We start from the raw sequence: 18,925 nt of genomic DNA, 5'->3' as shown, positions 1-18,925 counted from the left end.
AAACTGTATTGATCCAAACGTCAAAAAAATGCGCCTAGCAATGTAATATCTGGGAAATTACAATTTTTAACGCCCCTCAATTTTTAATAGAAAATTTTAAAAAATTCGGGAATTTATTGGTTTTACCCCGTTTTTCGAAAATCGAGTTTGCATCCAATCTCGACGTTTTAAGGTCTTAGAAAGCTTCCCTGACTATTCCCGCGATGGTGTCCGTATATCTGTATGTGCGTGTGTGTGTGTGTATGGATGTATGTAAACCTCTTATAACTTTTGAAGAGCTCGGCCGATTTCATCGCGGTTGGCGCCATTTAAAATTGCTTGCCCAAACTTAGATTTTGAATACAATTCGGACCGATTTGGACCGGTAGATCTTATGAAGTTTTTTTAGAATAACTTTTAAACTGCTATACCCATTACTGTCATCAAGGTGTAATAATTAGGCATATAGTTTTTCTAAGTAGTATTGGTAGGCTGACTTAGGCCGTAGCCACAAGACGGACCCACGATCTGGCCAAGATCGGCGGAATATGTTGGATGAGGACAGCGCAGGACCGATCATCATGGAGATGCTTTCAGAAGGCCTTTCTCCAGCAGTGCACCTTTTCCGGCTGATGATGATGATAGTAAAGTTTTTCTTAAAATAATAATTTGTTTTCAAACTTTACATACTCTTATTATTATTCACGCGTTCACAAATTTAATTAAAATGCGACTAACAAAAGCAATTAATATTTGAATTGATGCATTTGCACAAATTTTATATTTAATTAACTCAGTTTAAGCCAAATAATTCATTGATTTAAAAGTAGTGTGTACATATACGACTCAACAGAAGCCGAGAAAAATTTCTTTTTAAAAAGAAAATTATTATGACCTTTGATCATTTATACGTCTTGATAGACTATGACATCGAAAGAATTTTAGTTTAGAACTAATCACTATTTTGAGCAATTCACGCACACTAACTAATATTCCTGGCCTGTTTTCATTGGTTCTCTCACAGCACGAGACTCTATCCAGACGTAAAAATTATCTACGACCCTTACACTATATTCCTTACCTTAACTTAAACCTCTGCAATATGTGTGTGACGAAGACCGTAATAACTTCTCAACAAAATATGTTAATATAAATCCAAATCTGAAGCAAACAAGGCGCGTGAAGTTTGGAAACTGTTTCGTAAAGAGTCACGCACTCTCATCGCCTAATAGATTACGTGCTTCATGAGCGAAATGCAATCGAAACTTTTCAGATGTTTTCATAAGACGTACTGACCCGTAATGGTTACTTATTGCGCAGTACGTCGTTTTGTAAAGACATTTCTTTCAGCAGATATTTGAAGTGATGCTTCTTTAGTCATTTTAATAATACAGTACTCCCCTATAACGCGGTATATTAATCCTCGCGCTTATATTTTAAATCCTCATTTAAAAGGGACATTCTCCCGTATAACGCGGGGATTTCCCACATACATATTTCTGTACTGTGAAATAATGATTTGTACAGTTCACAATTAGCTCCGCATACCTATCGAGGTGTGTCAATTGTGTTATTACATAATTAAATTATTTTTTAAATTTAAAATATTAAAATTCAAAAACTTTAATGAAATAGTAAAACTAGACAAACAATTGGAACTACTTGTTGCGAATTGTGATTAATTAATATTATTACGAATGACGAGGTCGTCAAAACGCGTTAATACCTGTAAAAATGTTTACTTAAGCAAACAGAAAAATATAGGTCACCTTGAAGATAAATGTTAGCGCTTAGTCGGGATATAGTGAAATCATTCAATCAAGCTGTGGCATAAAGAACTTCTGTTCAAGCTTCGAATGGACCGAGAAAATATCTCTTGAGTTACTTACTTTTTGACTTATTGGATCATGAATGTTGCAGTCGACGAAGTAGCATAAAACCTTCGTACAATCACTATGAGATTATTATTTGAAAATAATGATTAACTTTTCTATGGAAGAGGAGGACAAATGAGCGTACGGATCACCCAATACTAAGGGTGACCAGCCTTAGAAGAAGTACGCACTTTAATAGAAAGTATTTGGGTCTACGGTATTCTAACAAATGATTATAAGGCTGCATTTAGCGTAGTTATTTGCTACGCGCGTATAGCTGCGTCGCGCGGACGAGAATCGTCGCCAACTTCGTCGGCCCGGCGTACATCGGTCCGCTGACGCGTCATTATCATCAACAATCGTCAAGAAAAATTCGTGTTCTGGCAATAATTTAAAATATATATTACAAATTTCTCGTTCAATTTGATGCTCTATAATAATTGGGAAAACATGATATCTTTTCCGTCTTTTATTCCGTTCCGCTGGCGTAAGTAATAGGCACATATTCAAAAGAGGTTAAAAATGTAAGCATTTTTCTTCGCAATTGTACGGATATACGGAATACGGATGCACTAAATGCAGCCTTGATCGACAAAAACAAATATTTTAATAGAATAAAATATTTGAATAACACCTTTAGATACTGAACATAAGGCAAAAACTTAGGTAAATATATGGCAAACTTAAGTTTATATTTTGCTTAGGTTCATATTTTCCATAAATTTAGCTTTCTATATGTGTCACACGTTCATTAACACTTCAATTCTTTTAAAAGGTCTTCAGCTAACTCAACACTAGTGAAATAATCATCCATAGTAATATTACGTCCTGTATTTTTGATTGTTTCTGTCAATCGTTTGATGAGACTTTTTGTGTCATTAGGAATATTGTAGGGCCCATCTGGCTGTTTCCCTGCGTAAACTTCAAATTACTGGAGACAGGCAGTCTTAGCACCAACCATTACATAATGCTTTATTACATATTTGCTTAAAATCATAATATTACTCGTCTTTTTATACTTGTCACTTATAGGTGACGTCAGCCTTTGATAATAATTTGACTTTGTACTCCTGTTAAACCGTTAAATTGATTTTGTTGGCGATATTTAAGCGCTTAGTAAAATAAATTCATATAATGTTGAAACTTGTAAAACGTTGTAAAAATAGCGGTGAACTGTGAACCTCTATTTTCAGCAACGCACGCACACTAAACAAATCGCGAGTGTGAGACGTAGCTTGGTATGCACACTAAAGTAATAAACCTGGCCTGTTGTCAAGCATTGCCTAAAAGCAAGAGGCTCTGTCAAGACGTATAAATTATCCAAGTTATATTGTATCAAAAAGTGCCAATAGATAAAAAAAATTGTAAGACAAACACTAGTTGTCATCAGAGAGAAAATTTTAAGATATTTTTACGATCTCTGCAAACAGCATCTCGATTTTCTGACACTATGGAGTTAATGGATATACCCTCTTATATAGTGTGAAGTGATATCTTTATTGAAGTTATACTTCTATAGGCGCGTTATGAAAAAAAATATGAGAGTGAAATTTTAAAATGCGCGCGCATCCCTGTAACACAAAAGTAGCAAGTTCAAGTTCGTTCCTAAAATTTTCTGACGTTTGCGTGATTCGTCCATTATTAGAACAGGCAAAGGGTTCAAGCCCATACAGCCGTATTCTTTTTTTGATAATTGTCAAAGCCATCTTTGCAAGATTTTACAAAATTGTTCTTTCTAAAAACGTAGACTACGACGAGGAAAAAATCATTTTAATGATTTTTGCTTCGTTTGGCCAAAGAAGTATACTTCTTGCGTGCATACATAAGGACACACACACTTTTTTATCTAGCTAATAACACTATTTACACAATAACAACAGGCAACAATAACAAAGACGTCATTAGACTATTAATTATAATACTTCAAACACATTTTAACAATAATTTAATGTTCGTTAACAAGCCCTACAATTGCCAGGATAAAGTCGTTAGCAAAACTCGATGTTTCAACAAAACGAGATATTTCTTTTATTTTCCCCAATTTTAGGGAGAGTACAAAAGTTTTGTCAGCGGGATTCTGTTTTTTGTAATATCTTATTTTGTTAAATGATTAATTACTGTGATAACTGGTAAGAGGATTGGGATTCTAAGCTTGTATTTAATTGAATTTGGACGACAGTCAAAGAAATAACATTACACATAAAAATTCATTTAGGCAACGATTTATGCATTTATACAAGAAATTTTAATTATATTAATGTAAATTAACTAAAATTCTCGCTAATCTAAGCTAAATGCAGCCTTATAATCATTTGTTAGAATACCGAATATTAAGTTGAGTCTCGCACTTTTTGAAAGTAAATACTTTCTATTAAAGCGCGTACTTCTTCTGAGGCTGGTAACGCTTAGTATTGGGTGATCCGTACGCTCATTTGTCCTCCTTTTCCATAGAAAATTTAATCATTATTTTCAAATAATAATCTCATAGTGATTGTACGAAGGTTTTATGCTACTTCGTCGACTGCAACATTCATGCTCCAATAAGTCAAAAAGTAAGTAACTCAAATGATATTTTCTGGGCCCATTCGAAGCTTGAACAGAAGTTCTTTGTGCCACACCTTGATTGAATGATTTCACTATATCCCGACTAAGAGCTAACATTTATCTTCAAGGTGACATATATTCTTCTGTTTACTTAAGTAAACATTTTTTTGTATAATGTGATGGTGATCACAAGACGGTGAAAGACTCTTTCCCATATCATCGCAAAGGCTTGAAGGCTGGTCCTTATCTTTGTGGGAAGCTGTGCTTGGATATTCGCAGTATTAGGTAAGAATTGTCAATAAAAATTTATCATACCTAAGAAGATCCTTTCCTCATTCAAATTCTTCGGCTGTGGGAAGTTCTGGATGGCGCTGACCTTTTCTGGTGTGGGGCGCGTCCCTTCAGCTGTGATCAGGTAACTAAGGTATTCAACTTCTGAAACACCAGTTACACTCTTAGAAGAATTAAAGACAGCACCGTGATTCTATAGGCGTTCTAAAACTTGCTTTAGGTGACATTCGTGCTAATGGTCTAAATAAATCTAGATCCTTAAGAATTTCATCCATAAAACTCTGGAAGGTTTGCATAGCGTTCCGTAAACCAAAACCCATATAAGGAAATTTAAACAGCCCAAATGGAGTTGTAGTGGCTGTTTTTGCTGTGCCTGTTGGATTAACTGGTATTAAATTAAAAGCACGTCCTTTTTTTTTTTTTTTTTTATGGAATAGGAGGACAAACGAGCGTACGGGTCACTTGGTGTTAAGTGATCACCGCCGCCCACACTCTCCTGCAACACCAAGGAATCACAAGAGCGTTGCCGGCCTTTAAGGAAGGTGTACGCGCTTTTCTTGAAGGTACCCATGTCGTATCGTCCCGGAAACACCGCACAAGGAAGCTCATTCCACAGCTTCCTTGTTCCGAGGAAGAAAGCTCCTTGAAAACCGCACTGTGGAGGACCGCCACACATCCAGATGGTGGGGATGATATCGTAACTTGTGGCGTGTCGTGCGAAGGTGAAATTCGGCGGCAGGAATCAGGTTGAACAGCTCTTCGGAACACTCCCCGTGATAAATGCGGTAGAAGACACACAATGAAGCGACGTCTCTACGCAACGCCAAGTGATCCAGCCGTTCACAGAGTACTGGGTCCCCGACAATTCGAGCTGCTCTGCGTTGCACGCGGTCAAATGGATCGAGCTGATACTGGGGTGCGCCAGACCAGAGATGACAGCAATACTCCATCAGAGGCCGGACCTGCGCTTTGTAGAGCGCTAGAATGTGGGCCGGCTTGAAGTATTGCCGTGCTCTATTTATGACGCCCAGTTTCTTTGAAGCCAGTTTGGCTTTGCCCTCCAGATGGCCACGGAATTGGCAATTGCTCGAGATTTCGAGACCCAGTATTCCGATACTAGGCGAGGCTTTAAGGGAAGTGTTCTCGAAGAGCGGTGATACGGCAAATGGGGTTTTTTTAGTGGTAAACGCGCAAACTTGAGTCTTCTGGGGGTTAAATTGGACAAGGTTCAACTTACCCCATTCCGCGACCTTCTCGAGAGAGGACTCGATAGAAGACACAAGTTTCACCCGGCACTGGTCGACGTTTTCCCGAGAGAGACCTGCATGGCCCGTGTATACGGCATCACCAGTGCTGTCGTCTGCATAGCAATGTATGTTGGCGGTGTCCAACATATCATTGATATGCAGAAGAAACAGCGTGGGAGATAGCAAACAGCCTTGGGGCACTCCAGCGTTCACGGGCTTGGGATTCGAGCAATAACCGTCGATAACGACCTGTATGCTGCGCCCAGTGAGGAAGCTGGAGGTCCACTTGCATAAGCTCTCGGGAAGCCCAAATGATGGAAGTTTTGAGAGGAGCGCCTTGTGCCATACACGATCAAAGGCCTTCGCTATATCCAGACCAACTGCCAGGCCTTCCCCCTTGCTTTCAATAGCCGCCGCCCATCTGTGTGTTAGGTATACCAGAAGATCGCCAGTCGACCGACCATGGCGAAAGCCGTACTGCCGGTCGTTGATCAACTGGTGACCCTCAAGGTATACCAAGAGCTGGCGGTTAATTATGCTCTCCATAATTTTGGAGAGTAGGGAGGTAATAGCAATAGGCCTGTAGTTTGCCGGATCCGAACTGTCTCCTTTTTTTGGGATCGGATGGACAAGGGCTGACTTCCATGAATCAGGGACTACGCCTTTTGAATAAGAGTGCCGGAATAAACGCGTTAGCACCGGCGTCAACTCAGGGGCACACGTTCTAAGCACGATTGGAGAAATGCCATCCGACCCGCTCGACTTCCTGACGTCCAACGAAAACAGAGCTCGCCTAACAGTTTTCTGTCGGAACTGTACTTCAGGCATGGAGCTCTGACACCGCGGGATGGTCGGCGGTGTTTTTCCGTTGTCGTCAAGACTCGAGTTGGAGGAAAAAAGAGTGCACAGGAGATCGGCTTTCTCTTTTGCCGTATGGGCTCAGGTGTCATTCCTCATGTGCAACGGCGGCATGGACGGCTGGTTGAAGTTACCAAGAGCAGCTTTCGACAACGACCAGAACTTGCGTGTTCCGGTCGGATAACTGGAAAGCTGCTCGCCAATTTTGACGACGTGCTTCGATTTCGCACGGGCGATTTGCCGCTTAAAAAATCTGGAGGCACGGTTAGATTTCCTCTTCAGAACTTTGCAGTTCGGATCCTTTGAGCCCAGCGCCGCAATCCAAGTTCGATACGCCTGTTTTTTGCAGTCAGATGCTGCTCTAACTGACGCATCGAACCAGGGCTGTGATCTGCCACCGATCGGTACTACAGAGCTTGGTATAAAAATATCCATGCCCTGCAGTATCACATCGGCTACTGCAATGGCGCAGGCACTAGGATCATCTGAAAGGAAACAAACCCTGCCCCAAGGGTAGGATGCAAAAAAGGAACGCATCCTATCCCAATCTGCTGACTTGTAGTGCCAAACGCGGCGGGTCGCTGGTGGTCTGCGACGTTGGCGTCGGATAGGCACTACACTCCTGACCAGGCAATGGTCGGACGTTCCGAGAGGGGCGTCGACAGAGACCTGGTAACCATCGGGATGTGTAGTCAGCAGAAGATCTAATAAGGACGGCATGTGGCTATCCACATCCGGGAGCCGCGTCGGCGACTCAACCAATTGGGACAGACCATACGCCAATGCAAAATTATGCACAGATCGCCCTGCGTAGTCTGTGGTACGTGATCCAAGCCATTCGGCATTGTGCCCGTTGAAATCACCCAAGACTACGATTTCAGCGGAGGGGATCTGAGCAAGCACGTCATCAAATGCCGCTTGAACGCAGCCCATGAGGTGATCCGTTTCTGCGTTACCACTATGGGACCTGTAGACACACGCATAGATGCGGACGCGGTCCTCTAAATCTACGCGGAGCCAGAGAGTAGACAGGCCCCTACCCTCAAAATTGCCGAGACGGCGACAGCAGATATCCTCCCTAACGTACACACATACCCCGGCATGAGGCATGAAATTATGCTCAATTTTGTACCCGGGGTACGTTAAATATGACGTATCCCTAGGTCGAGATATCTGCGTCTCCGTAAGGAAACACAAGGCCGGCTGCGCCGTCTCAAGGTGGTGGTGGACGGCGTTTAAGTTGGAGTGAATTCCCCGGATGTTACAAAAGTCCACATTAAGCGTGGAGCGGGGTGCCGTGGTGTTGCTGCCCTGTTTGTCCTGTGACATACGCGATACTGTTCCCTCCCCAGAATACGAGGGGCAGCCCGAGCGCGAATGCTCGGGGAGGGATTCTCCGGCCCTACAAGAGCCGGTACCCTCCTGGGGTAATTTATTTTTTAGGACCGCTCTCATATTTTGTTGGGGGGGGGGGCTCCGGTCCTCGACACTAACCTATGCGAAACATAGCGGCACTAGGCCGCTACTTCACGCCGGTATTCTGTGCGAGTGTGGTAAGTAACCCGGACGAGTCTGGCCCGATTGTGCTGACGTCATAAGACAGCAAAATTTTTCAATGCTGAATAATAATAAAAGTTAAATAAAAAAAATACGTTTAGGTATGAGTCACCCTTATCATTTAGAGGTATGGAAAATAGATGTTGGCCGATTTTTAGACCTACCCTATATACACATCGGTTCAGCTGCTTCGGAAGAGTTTGGTAATAAACACGAGAATTTCATATATTAGATATAATATCATCTTGCGTTGTTCAATTTGCGTTATCAGACATTAGATAATAACAATTTTGCCTTCGATTTAATGGCGCAATATCTAATCTCTCTACACGTCTAATTAAGCATTGCATGCTCCAAGCAATGTTCTTGCAATTAAAACTTGAATAGTGTCGCTATATTGCAGGATGCAATTTTATATTTTCAATCTAAAAATAACTTTATAGAGCTTGTTTATACAGTGAGTTGGTCCTTAATGAGTTGTGTGGTATTTTTAAAGGAATTCAAATTCAAATATTTTTTCCAAATATTATGTGACATCACTATTGAAAGTCAAAAACCAACCACCCAATCCAAAACGAATGCTTAAGACCTGATAAGAATGGGTGTGCACCAAACTCAGCGGGCTTTTTTTTTCATCGAAAAAATATGTTTACAAAGTAATATTTTACAATTAAACTTACTATTTAATACCCTGAGGGCTGTCGCTCCATTTCCAATCTGTGGTATCATTAAGAAAGTCATTTATGTTATAGTAACCCTTACCACACCAACGCTTTTAGCAATTCTTTTGAATAACGTAATACTTTTGTTTTGAACATTTTCAGGGATCTTGTTGTAAAAAAAAGCATAATATACAGCGCCCCACAAAAGACTTACTAACTTGACTTAGCCGAGTAGTAAGCATTATAAGTTTATGCCTGTTCCTGGTGTTAGAATTATGGTTTTAACAATTTCTAGTATTCACTTATGTGCCTATGAACATACATTACATTATCAAGAATATATTGAGAAGCAACAGTCAAGATGTTAATTTCTTTGAATTTTGTTCTCAATGATTCTTTAGGAAGTCGGTTAAAAATAGCGCGAATAGCCCTCTTCTGCAGCGCAAATATTGTATTAATATCGGCAGCGTTGCCCCATAGCAATATACTATAATAATGAACGAAGACCTGATAAATTGGAACACTAAGTCTGCTTTTATTTTAATCAATGTTGTAATACGAAAAAAGCATTTATAATTTCATCCAGCCTATCGAAACTCTCTAAGAAAACAGTGATTATATGTGCTGTCATTGGTAGATTGATAGATGACGTTTATAATCTTGTAAAAACGGAGATAGCCGAAATCCACTACGTTTTAAGCAAGTGTTCGCTTTCAAACTTAGCCGGATTATACGTGACCGCCATAATATTGTAATTACTATTTCAAAATTATGTCAAATCACTGCACGTTTCTTACTAAACTAAATTTTAATTTTTACAAAGGCAGTCCCATCTCTTATTTCGTAGTATTTACATCCTCTTTCATTTGAACGTCAGGCTCTGTGATAACTCAATTTTCGTCGCTCGTTTTATATTCAAAGGTTGGCATTGTTTGTAGGTAAAGATAGTATCACTGACCTGTATTTACAGTATCCCTTAACCAAAAACGGAAATAAATGAAGAGTATGTTATGTAAAATGATTATTATACATTTTTGTGTTAGGTTAAGCATACAGCCTTAATACAACCGATTATAAAAGCAAGTAAAACACAGTTTTTGAAACTGATAAGCAAGATTTACAGACAAATTATTTTAACTTAACAAATTAAACGCAGAGAAATACTTGAAGTCTTTTTGACAGCCTTAAAAATAAATTTATAGTCTGTCATAAAGTTTATACGTAGTAAGAAATGAAGTCAATCTTTGATTGACAATCTAATCTATATTTATATAAGAGATTTCCACGAATATAGTCACTCATCACGATATCTCTGGAACCATTAGGCGTTGAGACTTGAAATTTGGTAGGAATATTCCTTTCGCCGAGTCGAGGTCAGCTAAGAACGGATTTTACGAAATTCCACCCTCAAGTTTTTTTTAAATACGAACAGAACGTCTGTCGGGTCAGCTAGTTAATTATAATATCACTAGTGAAATTGTAATATCATGGCTTTGACATTATACCTTCGACATATATAAATTTAAACTGACCAGAGAGAATATTAAATAGTTAAAATAAATAGTGCCCCCTATAGCCCAGTGGTTAGTGACCCTGCCTACTGACCTAGAGGTACCGGGTTTGAATCCCGGTAAGTGCAAACATTTATATGTTTGATTCCGAGTCATGGATGTTTCAGTGTTTTTGTGTATGTTTAAGTAGGTATTGTACTAAATATATCGTTGCAACCGCGACAGTACAGGATATGCCTAGTTTGAGGCTCTTGCCTCTCTTACTTTGTGTAAAAGTGTGTCAATATTTATTTTTATTAATAATACTCTAGAAATGGCTGTTGTTGAGGCATTCATTTTGGAATGGGTGGTAGTTTTTTTTTTTTTTTTATGGAATAGGAGGACAAACGAGCGTACGGGTCACCTGTTGTTAAGTGATCACCGCCGCCCACAATCTCTTGCAACACCGGAGGAATCACAGGAGCGTTGCCGGCCTTTAAGGAAGGTGTACGCGCTTTTTTTGAAGGTACCTATGTCGTATCGTCCCTGAAACACCGCACAAGGAAGCTCATTCCACAGCTTTGTAGTACGTGGAAGAAAGCTCCTTGAAAACCGCACTGTGGAGGACCGCCACACATCCAGATGGTGAGGATGATATCCTAACTTGTGACGTGTCGTGCGAATGTGGAATTCGGCGGCAGGAATCAGGTTAAACAGCTCTTCGGAACACTCCCCGTGATAAATGCGGTAGAAAACACACAATGAAGCGACGTCTCTACGCAACGCCAAGTGATCCAGCCGTTCACAGAGCACTGGGTCCCCGACAATTCGAGCTGCTCTGCGTTGCACGTGGTCAAATGGATCAAGCTGATACTGGGGTGCGCCAGACCAGAGATGACAGCAATACTCCATGTGTGGCCGGACCTGCGCTTTGTAGAGCGCTAGTATGTGGGCCGGCTTGAAGTATTGCCGTGCTCTATTAATGACGCCCAGTTTCTTTGAAGCCAATTTAGCTTTGCCTTCCAGATGACCACGAAATTGGCAATCGCTCGAGATTTCGAGACCCAGTATTCCGATACTAGGCGCGGCTTTAAGAGAAGTGTTCTCGAAGAGCGGTGATACGACAAATGGGGTTTTTTTAGTGGTAAACGCGCAAACTTGAGTCTTCTGGGGGTTAAATTGGACAAGGTTCAATTTACCCCATTCCGCGACCTTCTCAAGAGAGGACTCGATAGAAGACACAAGTTTCTCCAGGCACTGGTCGACGATTTCCCGAGAGAGACCTGCATGGCCAGTGTATACGGCATCACCAGTGCTATCGTCTGCATAGCAATGAATGTTGGAGGTGTCCAACATATCATTGATATGCAAAAGAAACAGCGTGGGAGACAGCACACAGCCTTGGGGCACTCCAGCATTTACGGGCTTCGGGTTCGAGCAATATGAGGAAGCTGGAGGTCCACTTGCACAAGCTCTCGGAAAGCCCAAATGATGGAAGTTTGGAGAGGAGCGCCTTGTGCCATACACGATCAAAGGCCTTCGCTATATCCAGGCTAACTGCCAGGCCTTCCCCCTTGCTTTCAATAGCCGCTGCCCATCTATGTGTTAGGTATACCAGAAGATTACCTGCCGACCGACCATGGCGAAACCCGTATTGTCGGTCGTTGATCAACTGGTGACCCTCTAGATATACCAAAAGCTGACGGCTAATTATACTCTCCATGATTTTGGAGAGCAGGGAGGTAATAGCAATAGGCCTGTAGTTTGCCGGATCCGAACTGTATCCTTTTTTTGGATCGGATGGACAAGGGCTGACTTCCATGAGTCAGGGACTACGCCTTTAGAATAAGAGTGCCGGAATAAACGCGTTAGCACCGGCGTCAACTCAGCGGCACACGTTCTAAGCACGATTGGAGAAATGCCATCCAGCCCGCTCGACTTTCTGACGTCCAACGAAAACAGAGCTCGCCTAACAGTTTTCTGTCTGAACTGTACTTCAGGCATAGAGCTCTGACACCACGGGATGGTCGGCGGTGTTTTTCCGTTGTCGTCAAGAGTCGAGTTAGAGGCGAAAAGAGTGCACAAGAGATCGGCTTTCTCTATTGCCGTATGGGCCAGGGTGTCATTCCTCATGTGCAACGGCGGCATGGACGGCTGGCTGAAGTTACCAAGAGCAGCTTTCGACAATGACCAGAACTTGCGTGTTCCGGTCGGGTAACTGGAAAGCTGCTCGCCGATTTTGAGGACGTGTTTTGACTTTGCACGGGCGATTTGCCGCTTAAAAAATCTGGAGGCACGGTTGTATTTCCTCTTAAGAACTGTACAGTTCGGATCCTTTGTGCCCAGCGCCGCAACCCAAGTTCGGTACGCCTGTTTTTTGCAGTCAGATGCTGCTTTAACAGACGCATCGAACCAGGGCTGTGATCTGTCACCGATGGGTATTACAGAGTTTGGTATAAAAATATCCATACCCTGTAGTATCACATCGGCTACTGCAACGGCGCAGGCACTAGGATCATCCGAAGGGAAACAAACCCTGCCCCAAGGGTAGGATGCAAAAAAGGAACGCATCCTATCCCAATCTGCTGACTTGTAGTGCCAAACGCGGCGGGTCGCTGGTGGTCTGCGACGTTGGCGTCGGATAGGCACTACACTCCTGACCAGGCAATGGTCGGACGTTCCGAGAGGGGCGTCGATAAAGACCTGGTAGCCATCGGGATGTGTAGTCAGCAGAAGATCCAATAAGGACGGCATGTGGCTATCCACATCCGGGAGCCGCGTTGGCGACTCAACCAATTGGGACAGACCATACATTTTTGACATTCAATAAGTGATGTCACATCCTATTTTAAATAAAAATATTTGAATTTGAATTTGAATACATTTTCTTCAAGCATATTTTACGAAATAAATGCCACACAAAGTTTCGGCCCAGTTGTTATATTAATATGAACGTACATTTCGAAAAGGTGTGATACCTAACATTTTATAGTATTTGTGCGTATTATGTGGCTGTAATAGCTTCTCTAATTGATTGTCAGCTGGTCATCAAACACGAATTAACTAACCAGTAATTGATGTGTAGCAACCAATCTATTCTTATTGTTATATAGTACAATGCGCCCATCACACAAATTATAATAGAGATTGTATTTAAATTTTGGGATAACATATTCTAATATAATATGTGTAAATATTAGAGAGAGTTTCTTGTGCCCGTTCTACTCAGATCTCTGTATGGAATCCTAGTTATTTAGAATAAAGTTCGAATTTTTAAATAGAATAGGGGTATAAACAATTCTTTTATGAAAATAAGGGACGAGACGGGCAGGAAGTTCAGCTGATGGTAATTGATACGCCCTGACTATTACAATGCAGTGCCGCTCAAGATTATTGAAAAACCCAAAAATTCTGAGCGGCACTACAACTGCGCTCGTCACCTTGAGACATAAGATGTCAAGTCTCATTTGCCCAGTAATTTCCCTAGCTACGGCGCCCTTCAGACCGAAACCCAGTAATGCTTACACATTACTGCTTCACGGCAGAAATAGGTGCCATTGTTGTACCTATAATCAAGCCGGCATCCTGTGCAAAGGAGCCTCCCACAGGTCAGGAATAGATTTGTAGGATCCCCAACAATAGCAGAACTGGGGAGGAGGCCTGTATCTATGGTCAATGGCTAATCAATGATGATCATTATATTGAAAAACGAGTAAAAGAGAACCGTGCTCTAAGGATTGTCTTTAATGAATTATTTTACACTGGCCTGCAAAAGTAAGTATCACACTTTTCAAATTAATTTTTTTTCTTAATTATAAAAGGTAGAGATTTAAGATCAAAAACGTTTTGTTGCAAATTTTATAGGCTTTAATTCTTAGAAACTAAAATTATACATTAGTAAAATTTTTAACTTAAAAAGATAAAACAATGAAAATAGACATTTTTAGTTTAGTGTTAAAAAAATTCAACTAAAATACATGTTATTTCATTTTTAATAACTGGTATTGCCTCCTTGAGCTCTGATTAAAGCTTCGAGCCGGTTTGGCATACTGAACACTAGGTTTCGGAGCCGATGTTGGAGAATATTCTACCATTCTTCTACCAGGGCCTGCTTTAGTGCCCTGAGGGTAGTAGGTGGTGGTCTGCGATTTCTGACTAGCCTCCCAAGCTCAACCCAGGCGTGTTCAATCGGGTTGAGATCAGGACTTCTTCATGGCCAAGCCATCACGCTGATACCGACCTCCTGAATATACTCTTGTACGATATGAGCCGTGTGTGGCCGGGCATTATCATACATCAGCATCGATACATCACCCATATTTGCTAAATACGGCCCTGCATACTCATTGACAATCTCTTGACCATATCTTTGCCCAGTGAGGGTGCCATTTTCTATGGCTACTAGCTCTGTGCGACCTTCTGAAGATATGCCAGCCCATACATGTACACTGCCTCCACCGTATTGGACTCTTTCTGAGATGCAGGCTTGAAGGTATCGCTCACCAGGTCGCCTGTAAACACTTCGCCTTCCATCAGAAGTGTAAAGGGAGAATCGAGACTCATCTGCAAATAAAATTCTTGACCATTCTTCTTCATCCCACTGCATGTGTTCACGGGCGTATCGCAGTCTCGCTACTCGAGTGGCTCAAAACTCTTTCGAGTTTTGAGCCACTCGCTGGTCTTCGGGGTTTCAAATTTGCTTCAGCAAGTCTTCTTCTCACTGTACTGTCACTAATGTAGTCCCTCCGGGTCTGAAGTAGCTGTTGCTGGACTTCTACTGCATTTTGGTGGCGATTTCTTAACACAGTGGAAATAATATAACGATCTTCTCGGGCACTGGTACACCTGGGTCTGCCATTACAAGGTCTCCTCAGATGGTGTCCAGTCTCTTCGTACCTACGCTTTACCTTCTGGACCGTTCGTACGGTCACACCCACCATTCCTTCAGTGCGACGCATACTGATGCCTAGTTCCAGAAAAGCCATGATCCTAGCACATTCTTCAACTGAAAGAGGCATAGTTAAAGAGAGATAAATAAATGTTATGTGCTTTTTACCATAAATTTTTAAAACAAGACCCATTGATCTTGAAAAAAATTTAAAACAGAAAGAAAAATGTGAAGGGTAAAATTGTAATTCGGAAACGTCCACTTTGAAAAAGGAATGGTTTTGTTTTTGAAGTTTTTTTTCAGCCAATTCTTAAAGGAAGGTTACCGACTATAAAGTTTTTATGTACAAAATTAAATTCTCTTTGGAGTCCTTTTTATTTCGAAAGTATATCTTGTGAACTTAAAACTTTATCCCAATTTTAAAAGTGTGATACTTACTTTTGAAGGCCAGTGTAGTTGTATTATCCTTAAAATTTATTTTAAGCTTATAGAAGACATAAATGTCTTCTATAAGTTATTCTGTCACTTATAATTTTTAATCGTGATTCCTGAACTATTGCTACATAAATAAGTGGATTTCAGAACGACAGTCAAATGTTTATCTCCAGAACTTTGATAGGATATATTCAGTACTTTAAATTTCTTTTAAGCCTTAACTCCGCTTGTTCACAAGTAAGAATTGTTTGAATTTACCTATCAATCGTTTAATATTTATCTGACCTATCTGAAGCACTGTGTTTTATACATAATTAACTAAAATAAAACAAGACCATAAACCGTCTTGTGCGAGGGAAAACCAAATGATTGCGAAACTGAAGTTGCAGTGGGCAGGGCACATGGTTCGACGGACAGATGGCCGGTGGGGCTGAAAAGTTCTCGAATGGCGACCACGTACTGTAAGACGCAGTGTTGGTAGCCCCCCACAAGATGGGCTGACGATCTGATCAAGATCGCCGGAATAGGTTCGATGAGGGCAGCGCAGGACCGATCGTCGTGGAGATCTTTGGGGGAGGCCTTTGTCCAGCAGAGGACGTCTTCCAGCTGAAGATGATGATGATGCAAGTGAAAACGATCACTATTAGCTTCACCAGTGAGACACGATTAAGTACAGGATAGTAGAGTCCAAGCACTACAATCTGAGGTCTGTTTTAAGGTCGTATTTATTTAAATTACAACGCTTATGAGACTTAAAATTTTATCTCTCTAAGTGACTAGCAAAATTGTAGTAGCGCTCAGAATTTTAGTGTTTTCAAGAAACCCAAGCGGAAATACGTTGTAATGGGAAAGGGGTTTCAGGTTTTTTATGGAAAAAGAGGATTAAAAGGTCACCTTATCTAAAGTGTTCACCGCTGCCCACAGTGTCCTACAACGCGGGATCACAGGAGCATTGCCGGCCTTTTAGAAAAATCTATGCATTTTTTTTTTAAGTGTACCCAAGTCGTATTCTGGATAAACTTACCATTAGGAAAAGTATTGCTTGTATAAAAATAATCTGACCTACCCAAATGTGCTTTTTTTCAGTTCTATAAAACAGTTTAACAAAATATACGAATACACAATCGAATATAGGTAACATTTATACACCTTCCTGAAAGTGGTTTCAAAAAACTTTCTTTCACGTGCAGCGAAACTTGCGAATTTCCTTGTGCGGTGTTTTAAGGCCAATACACAATAGTTCTTTTTATGAAAATAAGGGACGACATGAGCAGGATGTGCAGCTGATGGTAATAGAACCGCCCTGCCTGCAATGCAGTGCCGTTCAAGTTAATTATTGAAAAACCCAAAAATTATAAGCAGCACTACAACTGCGCTCGTCACCTTGAGACATAAGATGTTAAGTCTCATTTACCTAGTCTAGCCGGCTTCCTGTGCAAAGGAGCCTCCCACTGGTAGTTTCTTTCAAACAGACCCATATTATACTCTCGAAAAGACCGGCAAATGCCGGCAAATAATTTACTTGGCCGTGTTAGCGGTGAACACTACTTATCAGGTAAAATGTGTTCTTCTTTGTCTTCAAATAAACATATGAAGTTTTTTAGGCGGCTGGCATTTTTTAGTTTCTAGTAGATACCTAAGACCTTACCCGTGAGCCACAGGTAATATTTAGGAATGTGAGTATTATCGCGAGTGCATATTGATGTGTGATAATGAGTTTCTTGCTTTCAGACAGATGACAAAGGGAGACTTTTTAGTGGTGAACGCACAAACTTGTGTCTTCTTGGGGTTGAATTGGACAAAATTTTGTCGGCCCCATTCCGAGACTTTGCAAAGCATAGTCTCGATTTCAGACACAAGTTTGTTCCGGTTATCGTCGACGCTATCCCGGGACATGTTGGCATGGCCGGTGTAGGAAGCATACCCTGTGCTGTCGTCTGCATAGCAATGAATATTGCTGATTTGCGGCATATCATTAATATGCAGAAGAAACAGCGTAGGAGATAGCACGCAACCTTGCGGGACACCAGCGTTTATGGGTGTTAAGTCGGAGCATGCACCGTTGATGCTCCGATCAGCCAAAAAGCTAGCGACCCATTTGCACAACTTCTCGGGAAGCCCATAGGATGGCAGTTTCGCTATAAGCGCTTTATGCCACACCCGATCGAAAGCCTTCGCTATATCCAAACTCATCGCCAACGCTTCTCCCTTCGACTCAACCGCTTGCGCCCATTTATGGGTGAGGTATGCAAGAAGATCACCAGCTGAGCGACCTTGACGGAAACCGTACTGGCAGTCGCTGATAAGCTGGTGCCTCTCTAGGTATCCCAAGAGCTACCGGTTGATGATCGACTCCATTACTTTGGAGAAAATTGAGGTAATGGCAATGGGACGGTAGTTGGACGGATCTGAGCGTACACCTTTCTTAGGGATCGGGTGCACTAAAGCCGCCTTCCATAATTTCGGGACTACACCTGATGAGTAGGAGAGCCGGAAAAGACGGGTAAGGACCGGCGCCAGTTCCGGAGCACATGTCCGCAGCACTATCGGGGGAATGCCATCGGGCCCGCTCGATTTGTGAATGTCCAAGGTGAGAAGCGCCTTAAGCACGGCGCCATGCCGGATTTTCACCTCCGGCATGTATGACTCGCACCGCGGAATATGCGGTGGTGGTGCACCTTGGTCATCCAGAGTCGAGTTGGACGCGAAGAGGGAGCCCAGGAGATCAGCTTTCTCTTTCGCGTCATGGGCCAGCGTGTCATCATCCCTGTGCAGTGGCGGAATGGCTGGCGGGCAGAAGTTTCCTTGGACAGCCTTGGCGAGCAACCAGAACGCACGAGTTCCCGAGGGAAGGCGTGCAAGTCTCTCGCCAATTCTGCCAATGTGCTTCGACTTCGCGTCAACAATAACTCTTTTGAAGGACCTGGAGGCATGATTGAAGTGTTTTTTTAAGTTCGCTGGAATTCACATCCTTAGGTACCACCGCATTGACCCAAGCCTGATAGCACTCCTGCTAACGGCGAGAGGCCATTTTGCAGGAGCGGTCAAAAAATCATTAGCTCAACTCTTTACGAAGTAATAGATTCAATAAGAAAAAAAA

The sequence above is a fragment of the Leptidea sinapis genome, chromosome 1, assembly GCF_905404315.1.
Source record: "Leptidea sinapis chromosome 1, ilLepSina1.1, whole genome shotgun sequence".
NCBI classification, from domain to species: domain Eukaryota; kingdom Metazoa; phylum Arthropoda; class Insecta; order Lepidoptera; family Pieridae; genus Leptidea; species Leptidea sinapis.
This window is presented reverse-complemented; position numbering follows the sequence as displayed.